This window comes from Pongo abelii, chromosome 1 (genome assembly GCF_028885655.2).
Source record: "Pongo abelii isolate AG06213 chromosome 1, NHGRI_mPonAbe1-v2.0_pri, whole genome shotgun sequence".
Taxonomy (NCBI): Eukaryota; Metazoa; Chordata; class Mammalia; order Primates; family Hominidae; genus Pongo; species Pongo abelii.
In genome coordinates this window covers 206406657-206426740 of record NC_071985.2, presented here as the reverse complement: position 1 = coordinate 206426740, position 20084 = coordinate 206406657, and the positions used below count along the sequence as shown (strand labels likewise).

Genomic DNA, 20084 nt, shown 5'->3' with positions numbered 1-20084 from the left:
ACTTCCTTAAAAAGGGGAGGGTCTCTCCTCCATCAGACCCGGGACTCCACAAGGCTGGAACTGCGTCTCTTCCTCAGAGGTGGGAGCAGCAGTGACTCCGCTAGGGTCAAATGGACCTAGTCGCTCCCAACACCCCGAGGGCACCCAGAGTGTGTGTGGCTGACTCCTCTCCAGGCTACTCAGTGTAGGACCGATTCTCTTTCATTCTCTTCCTTAAGGCCCAGGAGACGTGAGTGAGGACTGTGCCACTTCAGCAGCCCCCAGAGCAGGAAGGAGTGGGCTGAGGAGTCCCCGGGGCCCTAGCCTGAGAGGTCCCACAATTCGGGGGCTGAGAGGAAGTCTTAGGAGCTCTTAAGGGGCTGTGAGGGGGCCTGGGGGTCAGTGGGCGGGCGTGTGGGCGGGTGTCCCAGAAGCGGTGTGAGGAGCGTTTTACCCGGTGGGGTGGGAGGTGCGTCCGGGTAACTAATGGCAACCGGGCGGGGTGAGCCCGCTCGGCAGGAACTCCTCGACGGCGAAAAACTACGACTCCCAGGGTGCCCCGGGGCTTAGCCCAGCTTTCCCGCCCGCCCACTGGCTGCCGGTCCCGCAAGCGGCGAAGCCCATTGGCCACGGCGGTGCGGGGCTCCCCCACTAGCATGTTAGTGGGCGCCGCCGGCAGCAGACGTTGACCGGGCGCGGGGGGGTAAGTGGGGGGGCCCGGCTAGCCATTCTGGAAGCGGCCTAGCGCAGTCTCCGTAGCGTACCCGCCGGCGGCGAGGCGCGGGGCGGAGGCGGAGACTGCGTGGCGCAGGCGCGTTGCTGGGCTTCTCCTGGGTCCCCAGACAGCTGGAGGAGATAAACAGAGGAGGAGGAGGGAGGGGAGTGCGTGTGTGAGAGCGCGCGAGGGAGTGTGAGTGTGTGTGAGCGCGGGTGTGAGGCGGTGCGCAGGGGCGGGCGGAGGCGCTGTCCGGCCCCGGCCAGGCGCCGGGCGGGGAGCATGGGAAGGGGCTAGAGCTGCTCGAGCCCCCCAGCCCCCTCCCCGGGATCCGCGCCCCCCCTCCCGGGAGAGGGGCCGCCCCCCCCGGTCGGACATGGGCTCCTGAAGTTGCGCCGCTGCCGGTCGGGGGAAGAGACCTGACAGGTACGGGTCACCGCGGCCCCCTGCCCTCCGCGGGCGCCGAGGCGGGGACCAGCTCCCGCAGCCCCGGCGAACGGGCCGCCCGCTCTGGGCCGGCTCCAGCCCTGCCGGCCTGGGGGCCTGAGCCTACCCGCCTCGGGGCCCCGGGTGTCCCGAGATGGGCCAGGCCTCGCCGGGGCGGAGGGCAGAGTGGTCCGGGGGCGGGGTGGGGGCGGAGGGTTTGGTCGGGATGCGGGGGGAGGCTGTGGGAGTCCGCGGAGGCTCTGCGGAGGGAGAGGTGGAAGTCATTCCATCATGGGACTTTTTTGCGGAGTTTTTGTTTGACATCTGATCTGGCGCCGGAGTCAGGAAGAAGGGGCAGGTGTAAGTGCTGGGAGGGCAACGCCGACCTGACCTGCTCTCTTAGCTTCTCGCTCTCTCTTTCTGTTTTTCTCTCTCTCTCTCTCTCGTGTGTGTGTGTGTGTGTGTGTGTGTGTGTGTGTGTGTGTGTCCACCGCAGATGCCTTCAGTGGCCCATCCTGGCACCAAACAACTCTGCCAAGGTGTTTCCACCAGGCGACTGTAGCACCCCGTATACAAAGGGCCTCTGCTTGGGAATGGGCTATTCAGTACCCACTTCAAAGGGTAAATAGGAAGTGAGGAGATAGAAGAGAGACTGTGAACCAGCAGGATCCACTTCTTGGACTGAAAGCCGCAGTGGGACGCCCCCTTGCCAGACTGGTTGACTTTGCTTGGTGCCTTGGGCTCTCTCTCCTCTGCGGGTGTACTCCCAGGGTTTCTAGAGGAGAGGTACAGAGGCCTGTGACTAATGCCTTAACAGCCGAATTTGACTGTTTTCCCCAAAGTTCTTTTCTTCTGTGACTTTCTTTAACCTCCTGAAGTACTGGTAGAGCAACGTTATAGTTTTTCTCTCAAGTTGGTGATTTTAGGAGCCTGGTAGGGTGGCTGAAGCATCCCCATTCATTCCAAGGATGGGGTCGATGATCTGGGTAAAGTGGCAGTGAAGTCTTCCCTTTCTAACAAAGCCTGAAACCGTTTTGAGAAGAAAACTATTTTGAGGGCAGCTTCTGACTCAAAGACGTTATGAAATCCCCACCTAGGACACCGGTATGCCCAAGTGGTCCCTACTAAACTTTTCTGTGTCTTTTAGAGTCGTTGAGTGGCCAGCTTCTGCGCACTGTACTGAAGGAACTACTTAATGCTATTTCTGTCTTGAGTTCTGGCTTATTCTTCCTTGTGATTCTTATATCTTTAGCGGGATTGAATTGAATTTTTGCTGTTGAGTTTAATAGCCAGATCCTCTATAACAGACCAGGGAGTAACTAGTGGGGCTCCTTTGGGCCAAGTCTGAGACTTACTGAGATTTCTTCATTGTAGGTTGTTGTATTTCATTGTAGGTTGTTGTATTTCATTGGCAGGTGGGAAATGACCTTTTCCATCATAGTTTGTGATCATGCTGCTTTAAGGCTGGAGTCCTGCTCTCCTTTCCTTTTTTGTCCTATGTGGGGGCACTTCTGTTCGAGTCTTATCTCAATTTGAAGGAACAGTGCTTTTGGATCAACTCTGCAGAATAATTGAGCAGTAGCCCATATTTCTGCCTGGGACACCTTCCCTGAGGGTCACGAGGGAAAGAGAGAACACGTGTAAATATTATGATGATGATGTTAATGACCATTTACCAGTTTCATACAATTGACAGTTTTTTTTAGCCGGGAGGAGTTCAGTATTGACTCATTGGGCATCTTATGTAGGGTGTTTTTGCACACCTAGACTTTAGGATCTGGAAAGACAACTGAAAATCTTGAAGCCCACTGCCAAACATTTGTGGATCTTGAGGGGCCAACTGCTAAGGAAGATCTAGACTATGACTTGGTCTTTAATTATTTTTATTTTTTTCTCCTTTTTAAAATTGTATGTATGTATGTATTTATTTATTTTTTGAGATGGAGTCTTGCTCTGTTGCCCAGGCTGAAGTGCAGTGGCACGATCTCAGCTCACTACAACCTCGGCCTCCTGGGTTCAAGCAATTCTTTGCTTCAGCCTCCCAAGTAGCTGGGATTGCAGGTGCCTGCCACCATGCCCGGCTAATTTTTGTATTTTTAGTAGAGATGGGGTTTCGCCATCTTGGCCAGGCTGGTCTTGAACTCCTGACGTCGTGATCCACCGACCTCAGCCTCCCAGAGTGCTGGGATTACAGGTGTGAGCCACCGCGCCCGGCCTCTCTCCTTTTATTTTTATTTTTTGAAATGGGGTCTCACTCTTGCCCAGGCTGGTCTCGAACTCCTGAGCTCAAGGGATTCTCGTACCTCTGCCTCCCTAGTAGCTGGGACTATAGACACGTCTTCCATGACCACTCTCTTCTCTCCTTTTAAAAATTAAGGAATGTTGCTGACATGTGCAGTTCTGAGTCTCAGAGAGGAAGTCAAACAGAACATGTAATCTGGTGATACTTGTGTTTTCTTTGGGTCACTGGTTTAGTTATCTATTCTGTTTCCTTTCTTCTTTCCACCTCACCTTTCCAGATGCTCCACTGCATCTTTAGGCTGCCATTGCAGATTGCTGGGCCCACAAAACCCTTAGGTTGTACTTTCTTAGCTATCATCTCTTCAAAAGCCAAAGTTCTGGCAGTTGCTATTAGAAACCAGTTCCTGGCTGAGCGCGGTGGCTCACGCCTGTAATCCCAGCACTTTGGGAGGCTGAGGTGGGCAGAGCACAAGGTCAGGAGATTGAGACCATCCTGGCTAACACGGTGAAACCCCATCTCTACTAAAAATACAAAAAAAATTAGCCGGGCGTGGTGGCACGCGCCTGTAGTCCCAGCTACTCAGGAGGCTAAGGCAGGAAAATCGCTTGAACCCAGGAGGTGGAGGTTGCGGTGAGCTGTGATTGTGCCATTGCACTCCAGCCTGGGCAACAAAAGTGAAACTCCATCTCAAAAAAAAAAAAAAAAAAAAAAGAAACCAGTTCCTTGGTGTAGTTAATTTACTTTGAGAGGTATTTGCCAGTTGGGATATGTCCTAAAAAGTGACTGACATTTTATTCAGGACCTGGTATATCTTGGGCTCAGTGCTAGCTAGTATTTTTACTTTATCCAGTGTAACCTTCATGACTGTCCTGTGAGGTGAGAATCATTTTCCCTATTATACCTATGAAGAAACAGATTCAGAGAAATTAAGTAATTTGCTTAAGGTCACACAGCAAGTAAGAGGAAGGACTGGAATTCAAACCCAGGTCTGTCTGCTCTGTGATATTGAATTGCCTCTGGGACTGTGACACATGAGGAAGAACTGAAAAGACCAAGGCTAAGAGCCTGGGGGAACATGATACCTCATTAAAATACTTGAAGAATTGTCATGGGGAAGGGAAACTGGATGTTCTCTGTGATTCTAGAAGGCATCTCAGGATTAAATGACATAATTTCCAAGAGGGTAGACTTTGGTTTGATAGGAGATAATGTAGCTTTCTAAAAACAAAATGGGCTGCCTTGTGAGGGAGTGAGTTACCCATCATTGCAGATATTCAAGCAGAGAGTTTGCCACATCTTTTTTTTTTCTTTGAGACAGAGTCTCACTTCATCATCCAGGCTGGAGTACAGTAGCATGATCTCGGTTCACTGCAACCTCTGCCTCCCAGGTTCAAGTGATTCTCATGCCTCAGCCTCCCAAGTAGCTGGAATTACAGGCATGTACCACCATGCCCAGCTAATTTTTGTATTTTTGTAAAGATGGGGTTTCACCGTGTTGGCCAGACTGGTCTTGAACTCCTGACCTCAGGTGATCTGCCCGCCTCAGCCTCCCAAAGTGCTGGGATTACAGGCGTGAGCCACTGCGCCCAGCCCCGGCTAATTTTTTTTGTATTTTTAGTAGAGACAGGGTTTTGCCATGTTGCCCAGGCTGGTCTTGAACTCCTGAGTTTCACCTGCCTCGGCCTCCCAAAGTGCTAGGATTACAGGCATGAGCCACCGCTCCTGGCTTTTTTTTTTTTTTTTTTTTTTTTTTTAATGAGACGGGGTAGATGGGAATACAGGTGTGTGCCATCACGCCTGGCTAATTTTTTAATTTTTTCATAGAGATGGGGTTTCACTATGTTGCTCAGGCTGGTCTCAAACTCCTGGGCTCAAGCAGTCTGCCCACCTCAGCCTCCCAAAGTCCTGGGAATACAGGTGTGAGCCACCATGCCCAGCCTCTCTGTCTGTTTAATCTGTAAAACCTAACATGGCTTGGCACGGTGGCTCACACCTGTAATCCCAGCACTTTGGGAGGCCCAGGTGGGTGGATTGCTTGAGCCCAGGAGTTTGAGACCAGCCTAAGCAACATAGTGAAACCCCGTCTCTACAAAAAAAAATTTAAAAATTAGCCAGGTGTGGTAGCGTGTGCCTATATTCCCATCTACCCGGGAATCTGAGGTGGGGGGATCACTTGAGTGCAGGAGGCAGAGGTTGCAGTGAGCCAAGACTGCACTACTGAACTCCAGCATGGGCAACAGAGACCCTGTCTCAAAAAAAAAAAAAAAAGCCAATTGCGCGGTGGCTCATGCCTGTAATCCTAGCACTTTGGGAAGCTGATGTGGGCGGAGCTCAGGAGTTGGAGGCCAGCCTGGGCAACATGGCAAAACCTGTCTCTACTAAAAATACAAAAAATTAGCCAGCCGTGGTGGCGCACACCTGTAATCCCCGCTACTTGGGAGGCTGAGTCATGAGAATTGCTTGAACCTGGGAGGCAGAGGTTGCAGTGAGCCAAGATCGTGTGCACTCCAGTCGGGGGGACAGAGTGAGACTCTGTCTCAAAAAAAAAAAAAAAACCAAAAAACTAACATGTATTGAATATTTAGTATATACCAGGCACTTGCTAGATACTTTTTCTTTTTTTTTTTTAAGACAGAGTTTTGCCTTGTTGCCCAGGCTGGAGTGCACACGATCTCTGCTCACTGCAACCTCCGCCTCCCAGGTTCAAGTGATTCTCCTGCCTCAGCCTTCTGAGTAGCTGAGATTATAGGTGCACACCACCATGCCTGGATAATTTTTGTATTTTTTTAGTAGAGATGGGGTTTCACCATGTTGGCCAAGCTGGTCTTGAACTCCTGACCTCAGGTGATCCACTCACCTTGGCCCCCCGAAAGTGCTGGGATTACAGGCGTGAGCCACCAGGCCCAGCTCTACTTTTTCTACAATGTCTGTTGTAATCTTCAGAGCTCCCCTGGAAGGAAGGTATTACCATTATCCCCACTTTACAGATGAGAAACTGAGACTCTAGACTAAAGTTAAGGAATATGCTGGAGGTTACACAACTAGTAGTGTAGGGCTGATATTTGAACCCATGTCTCCTCCTTAGCTCTGTGACCTAGGGTCAATCATGTATTCTCTCAGAGCTATAGTTTCACCTATAAAATGAGGCTTATTGTAGTACCTACTTTTTAGTGGGTTTTTGAGGACTAAATGATGAAATATATCCTTTTTACTAGACCTCATTGATTGCCCTCAAGAGCCAGGGCTTGGATGTAAGGGAGTACCACTTAGTTGGCTTCTTCTGGGTAAATTCAGGCCTATGTGTAACTCTGAGAGTTCTGGGGCCCATTCTTTGTGCTATTAAGTAATAGCTGCTGACTCCTTGAAGGGCTTTGTGGCATTGAAGACTAATACCTTAAAAACTTTTAAGCCTGGGCTGGGCGCAGTGGCTCATGCCTGTAATCCCAGAACTTTGGGAGGCTGAGGTGGGCGGATCACAAGGTCAGGAGTTTGAGACCAGCCTGGCCGATATGGTGAAACCCTGTCTCTACTAAAAATACAAAAATTAGCCTGGCGTGGTGGCGGGTGTCTGTAGTCCCAGCTACTCAGGAGGCTGCGGCAGGAGAATCGCATGAACTCAGAAGGCGGAGGTTGCAGTGAGTTGAGATTGCAACACTGTACTCCAGCCTGGCCGACAGAGTGAGACTCCATCTCAAAAAAAAAAAAAACTTTAAGCCTGAATAAGGGGAGGATGCAGTCAAAAGGCCAGAGTGTATAGGAGGCAGTGTCAGAGGCCCTGTGCAAAGGAAATTCTCAGCTACTACTGCAGAGCCAGATTTGAGGGTCACTGTTGGCATTTTTGTATTTATTATCTTCTTTTAGGATACAAGGTCACAACTGCTAGAGCTGTAACAGAGCTCAGTGCCAAGAATAATGACCCTTAATCCTCCGTGTAGCCATCTGGGGAGGTATTAACCCCATTTTCATGGAGGTGGGGTGGGGAACAGGATCAGACCTTGCCCAGTGAGCTCTCCAGAGGCTGTTGAGGGCAGTGTTTGGATCAGGACTTTTGTACAATTTTGTCCTTATTCATGACCCCCCAATTCTATAAAACTGCTTATCCTTGAACCTCTTAGGGGGCCTTCCTGAGAATGGGAGCTAGGCATTCCTGGTCAGGGAGCTTCATAGTTGAGGCCTGAGTGTTTGGGTGCTGATGGCCTACCTGGTTCCCTTTTGAGTCACACATCTGGATGTAACACAACTGTCACTGAGTTAGAAAGGAAACATTTCTAAATTGAATGGTTTAGTTTTCCTTGACCTTGCAGCTAGTAGTAGAGTTACAGGATGAAACTCCAGAGCCTTCTCTACAAGAGATATTTTGAATTGTGGCAGGATTTGTCAGGATGCAAGTTAAAGACTGCAGATGCTTTTAAATAGTGAGAGAGTATAGCATTATCAAAATATGCTCCCTTTTCTCTGTTTCCTTCCACTATCTTAAGGTAATTGTGGGGCCTAAGAGCAGACAGGAAAATTAGCTATGATCATTGGAAAACAAATTTCTGAAAACATCCAGAAAAAATTTTCACAAAGCTCAAACAAGTGGCTGGGTGTGATGTCTCACACTGTTTTTTTTTTTTTTGAGAGTCTCGCTGTGTCACCCAAGATGGAGTTGCAGTGGTGCAATCTTGGCTCACTGCAGCCCCAGCCTCCTGGGTTCAAGCGATTCTCTTGCCTCCGCCTCCTGAGTAGCTAGGATTACAGGCGTGTGCCATCACGCCCGGCTAATTTTTGTATTTTTAGTAGAGACAGGGTTTTACCATGTTGGCCAGGCTGGTCTCGAACTCCTGACCTCCAGTGATCCTCCTGCTTTGGCCTCCCAAAGTGTTGGGATTACGGAGATGAGCCACCGTGCCTGGCCAGATGGCTCGCACTTGTAACCCTAGCACTTTGGGAGGGTGAGATGGGAGGATTGTTTGAGGCCTGGACTTCAAGAACAGCCTGGGCAAAATGATGAGACCCCCATCTGTACAAAAAATAAAATTAGTCAGGCATGGTGATTTGCACCTATAATCCTAGCTACTCAAGAGGCTGAGGCAGGAGGATCCCTTAAGCCTAGGAGTTCAAAGTTGCAGTAAACGGTGATAGCGCTATATTCCATTCCAGCCTGGGGAACAGAGCTAGACCCTGTCGGTTTTTTTTGAGACGGAGACGGAGTTTCGCTTTTGTTACCCAGGCTGGAGTGCAATGGTGCAATCTCGGCTCACTGCAACCTCTGCCTCCTGGGTTCAAGTGATTCTCCTGCCTCAGCCTCCCGAGTAGCTGGGATTACGGGTGTGCACCACCATGCCAGGCAAATTTATTGTATTTAGTAGAGACAGCGTTTCACCATGTTGGTCAGGCTGGCCTCAAACTCCTGACCTCAGGTGATTCACCCACCTCGGCCTCCCAAAGTGCTGGGATTACAGGCATGAGCCACTGCACTCAGGCAACCCTGTCTCTTAAAAGCTCAAACAGCAATACAGAGCCCATTGGGCAGGGGAGAGGACATCAAGGTGAGTTTTTATCTAAAGCTTCCCAGAAAGTAAAGCATTGCTTAGAAGCATCTCTCTTCTACAGAGAAAACCTCAAGCAGTCCTACATGGGATTATTTAAGCCAGGAGCCTCAAAGATGGCTAAGAAGTTTCCTAAAGATGCTTTGGTGATGAGTCTATCCTACCAGCAAAACCTTTCCCAGAAACTGTCCTTGTGCCAACTTAGTCCATGACCCTGAAATGGCACTCTTTAAATTTGTGTTTGAGATCAGCAGAGTCAAGGCAGCTTAACCCTAAGGAATGGTAACAGACAAAGTTTCAGCAGCTTCCTGAAATTGTATGGATACTGATATTACAGGCGTGAGCCACTGCTCCCTGGCCAGTAATTTTTTTTTTTTTTTTTTGAGACAATGTCTCACTCTGTTGCCCAGACTGAAGTGCAGTGGCATGATCTCGATCTTGGCTCACTGCAACCTGTGCCTCCCGAGTTCAAGTGATTCTCCTGCCTCAGCCTCCTGAGCAGCTGGGATTATAGGCGCCTGCCACCATGTCCGGCTAATTTTTTTATTTTTAATAGAGACAGGGTTTCATCACATTGGCCAGGCTGGTCTGGAACTCCTGACCTCAAGTGATCTGCTCGCCTTCGCCTCCCAAAGTGCTGGATTACAGGTGTGAGCCACCACACCCGGCCCAGTAATTATCTTTTAGTGGCCAATGGCCTGGCCCCTGGAGTCAGACTGTATAGATTGACTCTCTGTCTAAGAACTGTGTAACTTTGGCAACTTCACTTTTCTGTGCCTCAGATCCTGCATGTGTAAGATGAGGATAACAATAGCACCTGTCTCATAGGATTATTATGAGGAGTCTATGAGATGACACTTGTAAAATGTTAGAATGTTCAATAAATATTATTTAATAGGATCAGTGTCAGGCATTTTACATGCAAGTGCTTCTGTTCCTCCTAACCCTGCAGAGGTAGGTGTTATCAGATTAGGAAACTAAGGTTTAGAAATGTCAAGTCAGGGTCTGGCACGGTGACTCATGCTTATAATCCCAACACTTTGGGAGGCTGAGGTGGGCAGATCGCTTGAGCCCAGGAGTTCAAGACCAGCCTGGGCAGCATGGTGAAACCCCATCTCTACAAAAAAAAAATGCAAAAATTAGCCAGGTGTGGTGGCACATGCCCGTGGTCCCAGCTGCTCGGGAGGCTGATGAGATGGGAGGATCTCTTGGGCCCGGGAGGCAGAGGTTGCAGTGAGCTGAGATCATGCTACCACGCACCAGCCTGGGTGACAGAGCCAGACCCTGTCTCAAAACAAATAAATAAAATTTTTTTAAAAAAAAAATTAAAAAGATGAGAATCTAAGAGGTGTAGAAAAGAAAAAAAAAATTTTAAAGAAATGTCAAGTCACACAGAAAATAGGTGTCAGAACTGGTATTTGAACCTAAGATCTGTTAGGTCCACAGCTACACTCTTCATTTTATTGTGCTCTTTTTTTCTTTTGTTTTGTTTTGTTTTTGAGACAGCGTCTCACTTTGTCACATAGGCTGGAGTGCAGAAGCACAATCATAGCTCAATATAACCTCAAACTCCTGGGCTCAAGCAATCCTCCCTCCTCCCTCCTGCCTCAGCCTTCCTAGTAGCTAGGACTACAGGAGTGTGCCACCATGCCTGGCTAATTTTTTTAAAAATTTTTTGTAGAGACAGGGTCTTACTCTGTTGCCCAGACTGCTCTCGACCTCCTGGCCTTCAAGTGATCCTCCTGCCTCGGCCTCCCAAAGCACTGAGATTACAGGCATGAGCTACCACACCCGGCCTTATGCTATTTCCAATGACCTTTATGCATTGAAAGTGAAGTTGAGTCCTCGCTTCATTGCATCTTTCATCTTTTTTGTAGGATTGCTCCAATAGAACCACTATAAACAGAGTGAAGGGAAACTTGCATACGTGTTTGCATAATTCAGAATGTTGAAAGGGGGTTAGTTGTCACCCTGGTTGGGGGCACGTCTCTGCTATGGGAAGTAGCATGTCCAGAGGAAAGAGAATACAGATGTTTTAGGTTCCATCTCTGGTCTGCTGCTAACCAGTAGTGTCTACTTAAAATCCCAGCATAGTGTCATCGGAAGGGGTTTTGTAGCTTATCTCAGAGTCCACCTCTCATTTTACAAATGGCAGAATAGACTGAGAGAGCAAAATGCCTCACTCAGGGTCATACAGCCAGTTAAAGGCAGAGGCTGGCCTGGAGCACAAGACCCTGGATCTCCCAGTCCAGTGCTTCTTCCTCAGTACCATGTAGTATTCTGCTTCACTTCTCCCTTGTTAAATGGGGATTATTATCGTACATGAATATTCATAGCAGCATCATTCATAGCAGCGTTATATTAGCTTTCTAGCTTCCTCAAAGGATTGTGCAAAGTTCAAATTAAAAGCTTGAACAAAAGTGCTTTCATAGGTATAAAGCATTGTATGTATGTAAGGCAGTCATGCCATTATTCATTCAGCAAATATTTATTGGTGCCTGCTAAGCTTACATCACTCCTGGAAGACCAGGGGGATCAATGGATGAATCGGATGAAGAGCAGGCCCTCAGCATGCTTTTAATCTTCTAAGAAAGAGAAGCCACGTAAATAACCACAGCTCAAGATAGGAGACAGATGAAGGAAAGGCTAAGAATGAAATTTTCTTTCCATAACCTGTGATTTTGAGGTAGAGAAAAGAAAGGGTTTTTGTTTTTTTTTGAGACGGAGTCTTGCCCTGTCACCCAGGGTGGAGTGCAATGGCGCGATCTTGGCTCACTGCAACCTTCGCCTCCCGGGTTCAGACGATTCTCCTGCCTCAGCTTTGCGAGTAGCTGGGATTATAGGTGCCTGCCACCATGCACAGCTAATTTCGGTATTTTTAGTAGAGATGAGCTTTCACCACGTTGGCCAGGCTGGTCTCGAACTCCTGACCTCGTGGTCCACCTGCCTCGGCCTCCCAAAGTGCTGGGATTACAGGCATGAGCCACCGCACCTGGCCAAGAAAGGGTTTTAAGGTATTTCTTCTTTATTGACATATAATTCACGTACCATAAAATAGAAACTCTCTTAAATTATACAATTCATTGGTTTTAATATAGTCACAAAGTTGTGCAACTTGTCACCACTATCTAATTCCAAAACATTTTCATCACCTAAAAAAGAAACACATACCCTTGAGCTATCACATTCCTCCCCAACACTCCCATCTTTCTGTCTCTGTAGGTTTTCCTATTCTTGACATTTCACATAAATAGAACCATACAATATGTAGTCTTTTGTGACTGGGCTTCCTTCACTTAGCAGAATGTTTTGAAGTTTCTTCCATGTTGTTGTATGAATTAGTACCTCATTCCTTTTTATGGCTGCATAATATTCCATTACAGTGGATATTAATGCATTATATTTATTCATCAATTGATGGCCACTTGGGGTTGTTTCTGATTTGGGCTATTATGAATAATGCTGCTCTGAGTATTTATGTACAGCTTTTTGTATGGACATGTGTTTTCTTTTCTTTTTTTTTTTTTTAAGACTGAGTCTTGCTTTGTCACCCAGGCTGGAGTGCAATGGCACGATCTCGGCTTACTGCAACCTCCGCCTTCCAGGTTTAAGCGATTCTTCTGCCTCAGCCTCCCGAGTAGCTGGGATTACAGGCGCCCGCCACCATGCCTAGCTAATTTTTGTATTTTTAGTAGAGATGGGGTTTCACCATGTTGGCCAGGCTGGTCTCGAACTCCTGACCTCAGGTGATCTGCCCACCTCGGCCTCCCAAAGTGCTGGGATTACAGGCATGAGCCACCACGCCCAGCCTTTTTTTTTTTTTTTTTAAACAGGGTCTCACTCTGTCACCCAGCCTGGAGTCCAGTGCCACAAACATAGCTCACTGCAGCCTCAAACTCCTAGGCCTAAGTAATCCTCCTGCCTTGGACTCCCAAAGTGCTGGGATTACAGACGTGAGCCACCACACCCAGCCTATTTCTGCATTATTATTTATTTAATTAATTAAAAATTTTTTTGAGACAGAGTCTCTCTCTGTTGCCCAGGCTGGAGCGCAGTGGCATGATCTCAGCTCACTGCAACCTCTGCCTCCTGGGTTTAAGCGATTCTCCTGCCTCAGCCGCTCGAGTAGCTGGGATTACAGGTGCCTGCCACCACGCCCAGTTAATTTTTGTATTTTTAGTAGAGACGAGGTTTTACCACGTTGGCTAGGCTGGTCTTGAACTTCTGACCTCAAGTGATCCACCTCCTCAGCCTTCCAAAGTGCTAGGATTAGAGGTGTGAGCCACAGTGCCTGACCTTGTGCAGGTTTTTTATACAGGTAAACTCATGTCATGGTGGTTTGTTGTGCAGATTATTTTGTTACCCAGGTACTAAGCCTAGTACCCAATAGTTATTTTTTCTGATCCTCTCCCTCTTCCCACCCTCCACCCTCAAGTAGGTTCCAGTGTCTGTTGTTCCCTTCTTTGTGTCCATGAAGCCTCATCATTTAGCTTCGACTTACAAGTTAGAACATGCCATATTTGGTTTGCTGTTTCTGCTTTAGTTTGCTGAGGATAATGGCCTCCGGCTCCATTCATGTTCCTGCAAAGGATATGATCTCATTCTTATGGCTGCATGGTCATTCCATGGTGTACATGTACCACATTTTCTTTCTTTCTTTTTTTTTTTTTCCTTGTGAGATGTAGTTTCGCTCTTGTTGCCCAGCCTGGAGTGCAATGGCGTAGTCTCAGCTCAGTACAACCTCTGCCTCCCGGGTTCAAGTGATTCTCCTGCCTCAGCCTCCCAGGTAGCTGGGATTATAGGCACCTGACACCATGCCTGCCTAATTTTGTAGTTTTAGTAGAGACGGGTTTTCTCCACGTTGGCCAGGCTGGTCTTGAACTCCTGACCTCAGGTGATCTGCCCGCCTCGGCCTCCCAAAGTGCTGGGATTACAGGCGTGAGCCACTGTGCCCAGCCTGTACCACATCTTTATCCCATCTGCCGTTGATGAGCATTTAGGTTGATTCTACGTCTTGGCTATGGTGAATAGTGCCACAATGAACATGCTGCACAGTGTGTGTGTCTTTATGGTGAAACTATTTATATTCCTTTGGGTATATACCCAGTAATAGGATTGCTAGGGCAAATGGTAGTTCTGTTTTTAGCTCTTTGAGGAATCTTCATACTGCTTTCCACAATGGTTGAACTAATTTACACTCCCACTAACAGTGTAAAAGTGTTGCCTTTTCTCTGCAACCTCACCAGCATCTGTAATTTTTTGACTTTTTAATAATAGCCATCCTGACTAGTGTGAGATGGTATCTCATTGTGGTTTTGACTTGCATTTCCCTAATGATCAGTGATACTGAGCTTTTTTTCATATGCTTGTTGGCTGCATGTATGTCTTCTTTTGAAAAGTGTCTGTTCATGTCCTTTGCCCACTTGATGGGATTGTTTTTTTCTTGCACATTCGTTTAAGTTCCTTATAGATGCTGGATATTAGACCTTTGTCAGATGCATAGTTTGCAAATATTTTCTCCCGTTCTATAGGTTGTCTGTTAATGATACACTTTAAAATGATTAGTTTCATCTTATGTGAATTTCACTTAAAAAAAAATTTTTTTTTTTTTGATTCAGAGCCTTGCCCTGTCACCCAGGCTGGAGTGCAGTGGTGTGATCTTGGCTCACTATAGCCGAAACCTCCTGGGCTCAAGCAGTCCTCCCACCTCAGCCTCCCAAGTAACTGGGACTGTAGGTGTGCCACCATGCCCAGCTAATTTTTTAACTTTTTGTAGAGACAGGGTTTCACCATGTTTCCCAGCTGGTCTCAAACTCCTGGGCTCAAGCAATCTTCCCACATTGGTCTCCCAAAATGCTGGGATTATAGACATGAGCCACGGCACCCAGCCTTAAATTTTTTAAAAAGAAACCATATCCTGGCCGGGCTCAGTGGCTCACACCTGTAATTCCAGCACTTTGGGAGGCTGAGGCAGGCAGATCACTTGAGGCCAGTAGCTCAAGACAAGCTTAGCCAACATGGCGAAACCCCATCTCTACTAAAAATACGAAAAGTTAGCCGAGCATGATGGCACATGCGTGTAATCCCAGCTACTCCGGAGGCTGAGGCACGAGAATCACTTGAACTTGAGAGGCAGAGGCTGTAGTGAGCCGAGATGGCATCACTGCACTCCAGCCTGGGCAACAGAGTGAGACTGTCTCAAAAAAAAAGAAAAAGCCATATCCTTTAGCTGTCAGTTCTCTATCCCCCCCCATTCCCTTCAGCCCTAAGCAACCATTAATCTACTTCCTATTTCTATTCTATTTTGTTCTATTTTATATAAATGGAATTATGCAATATGTAGGCTTCTTTCACTTGGCGTAATATTTTTAGAGTTCATCTATGTTGTAGCATGTATCAGTACTTCATTCCTTCTTATGGCCAAATAACATTCCATTGTATGGATATACCACATTTTGTTTATCTATTTATCAGTTGATGGATGTTTCCACCTTTTGGCTATTGTGAATAATGCTGCTCTAAACTTTTTTTTTCTTTTTGAGACTGAATCTCACTCTCACTAAGGCTGGAGTGGCATGATCATAGCTCACTGTAACTTCAAACTCCTGGGTTCAAGCAATCCTTCTGCCTCAGCCTCCTGAGTAGCTAGGGCTGTAGATGCATGGCCACCACACCTGGCTAATTTTATTTTTTGTAGAGACGGGATTTTGCTATGTTGCCCAGGCTGGTCTTAAATTCTTGGCCTCAAGTGATTCTCCCTCGGCCTCCCAAAGCACTGGGATTACAGGTGTGAGCCAGTGCACCTGGCCTTGCTATAAATACATTCTTGCACAGATTTTTGTGTGGCGTTTCTTCACTTTTAACAAAGTCACGATTTTCCTTCTGATCTTGCATTTCAAACCTAACAGGTGATAAAGACATCCTATACTCTGCCCCTGCCATCCTACAATGAAATACCCCTTGTCAGCTTCATCTCTGGTAGGGAAATTGGGGCAGGGGAAATGTTATAATCCATGCTACTGAGCAAATATAACAGGGGTTACCAGGTTTTAGTAGAATTCAAATTTAGCTAACATTTGTTGAGCACCTACTACAATCCAGATACGATACTGTTATTTTTTTTTTTTTTTTTTTTTTTTTTTGGAGACGAGTCTCGCTGTATCCCCTAGGCTGGAGTGCAGTGGTGCAATCTCAGCTCACTGCAACCTCCGCCTCCCAGGTTCAAGAGATTCTCCTGCTTCAGCCTCCCAAGTAACTTTGTATTTTTAGTAGAAACGGGGTTTTGCCATGTTGACCAGGCTGGTCTCAAATTCCTGACCTCAGGTGATCCACCCACCTCAGCATCCCAAAGTGCTGGGATTACAGGCGTGAGCCACCACACCTGGCCCTGTTATGTGTTTTCATATATATTTTATCATGTATTCACAACAACCCATTAAAGTAGGTGTTAGCATCCCCATTTTACAAATGAGGAAATTGAAACTCAGAAAATTTAAGTAACTTCCCTACGTAGGTACTAATTGGTACACTGAGGGGGAAGCTGGAATTCAGGCCCAGGTGCCTAAGTATTATATGTTTTTCTCTTTCTGCTGCATTATCCAGAGCCAAACAAGGACTATAGCACACATGAAAGGAGTGGTTCTTCATATTTGGATATTACCATTCAATTCTTGGTTCTAGATGAGTGATCCTCACAAATGTACTTTGTTCTAAATCATGTTAACCTCAGGCTATTATATTACTGATCACCTTGGCATTATGATTAGACTAATTCCTCCAAATCGAGCTGTTAATTGACTTTTTTTTTTTTTTCTTTTTTGAGACAGAGTCTCACTCTGTCACCCAGGCTGGAGTGCAGTAGTGTGATCTTGGCTCACTGCACCCTCTGCCTCCCAGGTTCAAGTGATTCTCCTGCCTCAGCCTCCCGAGTAGCTGGGATTACTGGCGCGCACCACCACTCCTGGCTAATTTTTCTTTTTTTTTTTTTTTTTTTTTTTTTTTTTTTAGTAGAGACAGGGTTTCACCATATTGGCCAGGCTGGTCTGGAACTCCTGACCACAGGTGATTTGCCCACCTTGGCCTCCCAAAGTGCTGGGATTACAGGTGTGAGTGACCACACCTAGCCAGACTTCTATTTTCTTGTTAGTATCCTTTAAAATCATAGAGATAGGCTTATAGAAGAAAGTTTTCCAGTAGCCTAAGTTAAAAGTTTATAGAAATGATGGGGTTACATGGTGATATGCTAGGCATTTTAGAGCTCCAGGAATAGAATACCTTTTGGGAGGTATAACATCTGCATAGCAACTCATATTTTCTTTGTAACATTATGTCTTGTGTCTTCTTCTGTGCCTTAAGTATTTTTGTATTTTTCATAATCCCAGCTCCCAGAAATCAGCTGCTTTCTTTCTCCTTAATTCATTGAGTATCTACTAGAGCTGTTCCACAATATCCTAACTTATAGTAGACCTTTGGGCCCAGGCACAGTGCCTCATGCCTGTCATTCCAGCAGTTTGGGGGGCTGAGGCAGGAGGATTGCTTGAAGCTAGCCAGGCAGTCGAGACCAACCTGGGCAACATAGCAAGACCCTGAATTTAGAAAAAAACAATAATTAGCTGGGAATGGTGGTGCATGCCTGTAGTCCTAGCTACTTGGGAGTCTGAGGTGGGAAGAAGGACTGTGTGAGCCCAGGAGTTCAAGGTTATAGTATGCTATGATCGCACCACTATATAGTGGTGATAGAGTAAGACCCTGCCTCTATTAAAAAAATCAAAATCTGCCAGGCGTGTCAGCCTTGCCAACATGGTGAAACCTCGTCTCTACTAAAAATACAAAAATTAGCTGGGCATGGTGGGGGCATCTGTAATCCCAGCTACTCGGGAGGCTGAGGCAGGAGAATTGCTTGAACCCGGGAGGCAGAGGCTACAGTGAGCCGAGATCATGCCACTGCACTCCAGCCTGAGTGATAGATAGAGCAAGACTCTGTCTCAGATATAAAAAAAAAAACCTGCCAGGTGTGGTAGCTCATGCCTGTAATCCTAGCACTTTGGGAGGCTGAGACGAGAGGATTGCTTGAGCCCAGGAGTTGGAGACCAGCCTGGGCAGCATGGTGAGGTCATGTCTCTACAAAAAATTTTAAAAATTAGGTGGGCATGGTGGCACACACATGTGGTCCCAGCTACTCAGGAGGGAGGTGGCAGGATTGCTTCAGCTGGGGAGGTCTAGGCTAGAGTGCAGTGATGCAGTGATTGCACCACTGCACTCCAGCCTAGGCAACTGAGCGAGATCCTGTCTCAAAAAACAAAAATTAAATTAAAAAACCTTCGTCCTCTAGCTAGAGAAATTTTTTGTTGAGCTTTTATATTCTGCAGACAAATTAGCCATTAATGTTATTAGAGCTTCAAGTATGCAAATCAGGGTATATTGTTAAGTGTGCTCTCTTTAGAATGAAGAATACACATTAAAGGTTACTTGTACCCAGGCATATCTCAGCACTTTGGGAGGGCGAGGCAGGCAGATTACTTGAGGTCAGGCATTCAAGACCAGCCTGGGCAACATGGTGAAACCCTTTCTCTGCAAAAAATGCAAAAATTAGCCAGGCTTGGTGGCACATGCCTGTAATCCCAGCTACTCGGGAGGCAGAGGTATGAGAATTGCTTGAACCCAGGAGGTGGAGGCTGCATTGAGCTGAGATCGCACCACTGCACTCCAGCCTGGGTGACAGACCAAGACTCCGTCTCAGAAAAAGAAAAAGAAAAAAAAAAAGTCACTTGTGGTCTGTTTTAGTCCCTGTGGTCCCTTTTTTCCATTACAGTTTTCTAAGTTGTCTTTCTTATTCTACTGTGATGTGTTTAGTTCATTTCCCTCACTGTCATTTTTGTGCTTCTAAGATGTAGGAACAAATGAGTATAAAGAAGGTTTAACTTATTAATTCATGTTGTTCTTTCTGGTTTGTTTGTTTTTTTTTTTTTTTTTTGAGATGGAGTCTTGCTCTGTCACCCAGGCTGGAGTGCAGTGGCTCAATCTCGGCTCACTGCAAGCTCTGCCTCCCCGGTTCATGCCATTCTTCTGCCTCAGCCTCCCAAGTAGCTGGTACTACAGGCACCCGCCACCACACTGGGCTACTTTTTTGTATTTTTAGTAGAGATGGGATTTCACCATGTTAGCCAGGATGGTGTCTCGATCTCCTGACCTCGTGATCTGCCCACCTCGGCCTCCCAAAGTGCTGGGATTATAGGCGTGAGCCACGGCGCCCGGCCTAAGTTTTTTCTGAATTTAGTGTCCTACCTATGTCTTTTGGTCATTTGATTACATTTCCCTTTTTTAGTCTCTTTATGGTGCTCTGATTACAATGGCCTTGTAGTCAGTGAAGGACAACTGTATTGCCTGTCTTTGCTTTTTGTTGTTGGGTTTTTTTTTTTTTTTTTTTTTGAGACTGATTCTCACTCTGTCACCCAGTCTGGAGTGCAGTGGTGCGATCTCTGCTCACTGCAACCTCCACCTCCCAGGTTCAAGTAATTGTCCTGCCTCAGCCTCCCGAGTAGTTGGGACTACAGGCGCCCGACTGTACACCTGGCAAATTTTTGTATTTTTGGTAGAGACGGGGTTTCACCATGTTGGCCAAGCTGTTCTCGAACTTCTGACCTCAGGTGATCTGCCTGCCTCAGCCTCCCAAAGTGCTGGGATTACAGGCGTGAGCCACCATGTCCAGCCTATTGTGTGTCTTTGAAGAGAAGTATCTGTGTTTGGTTTAGTTTCTGCTGCATTTTTCTTTTGTTTTTTTTTAAGATGGAGTCTCACTCTGTCACCCAGGCTGGAGTGCAGTGGTGCAATCTCAGCTCACTGCAACCTCCGCCTCCTGGGTTTAAGTGATTCTCCTGCCTCAGCCTCCCAAGTAGCTGGGACTACAGGCGTGTGCCACCACACCTGGCTAATTTTTTGTACTTTTAGTAGAGACGGGGTTTCACTGTGTTAGCCAGGATGGTCTCGATCTCCTGACCTCGTGATCTGCCCACCTTGGCCTTCCAAATTGCTGGGATTACAGGTGTGAGCCACTGCGCCTGGCCTTCTCTCTGTTGCTGCTTCTTCTTCTTCTTCTTCTCCTCCTCCTTCTTCTTCTCCTTCTCCTTCTCCTCCTCCTCCTCCTCCTGCTCCTCCTGCTCCTCCTCCCTTCTCCTTCTCCCTTCTCCTTCTC

At 47.1% G+C, this 20084-nt stretch overlaps 1 protein-coding gene across 3 annotated transcripts in view; it reads left to right on the top strand.

The window, feature by feature from the left end:
- Positions 1-482: 482 nt before the first annotated feature.
- Positions 483-20084, top strand: part of WDTC1 (WD and tetratricopeptide repeats 1) — a 73082-nt gene continuing 53480 nt past the window's right edge. Inside the window, exon 1 of one of the 3 annotated variants that reach the window (XM_054539279.1) lies at positions 483-682. The gene's annotated coding sequence lies outside the window, so the exon portion shown is untranslated. Of the gene's footprint in view, positions 683-799; positions 1121-1362; positions 1481-20084 lie in introns of those variants that run through there. The other 2 variants (XM_009233158.3, XM_063714111.1) reach the window with 2 other exon arrangements.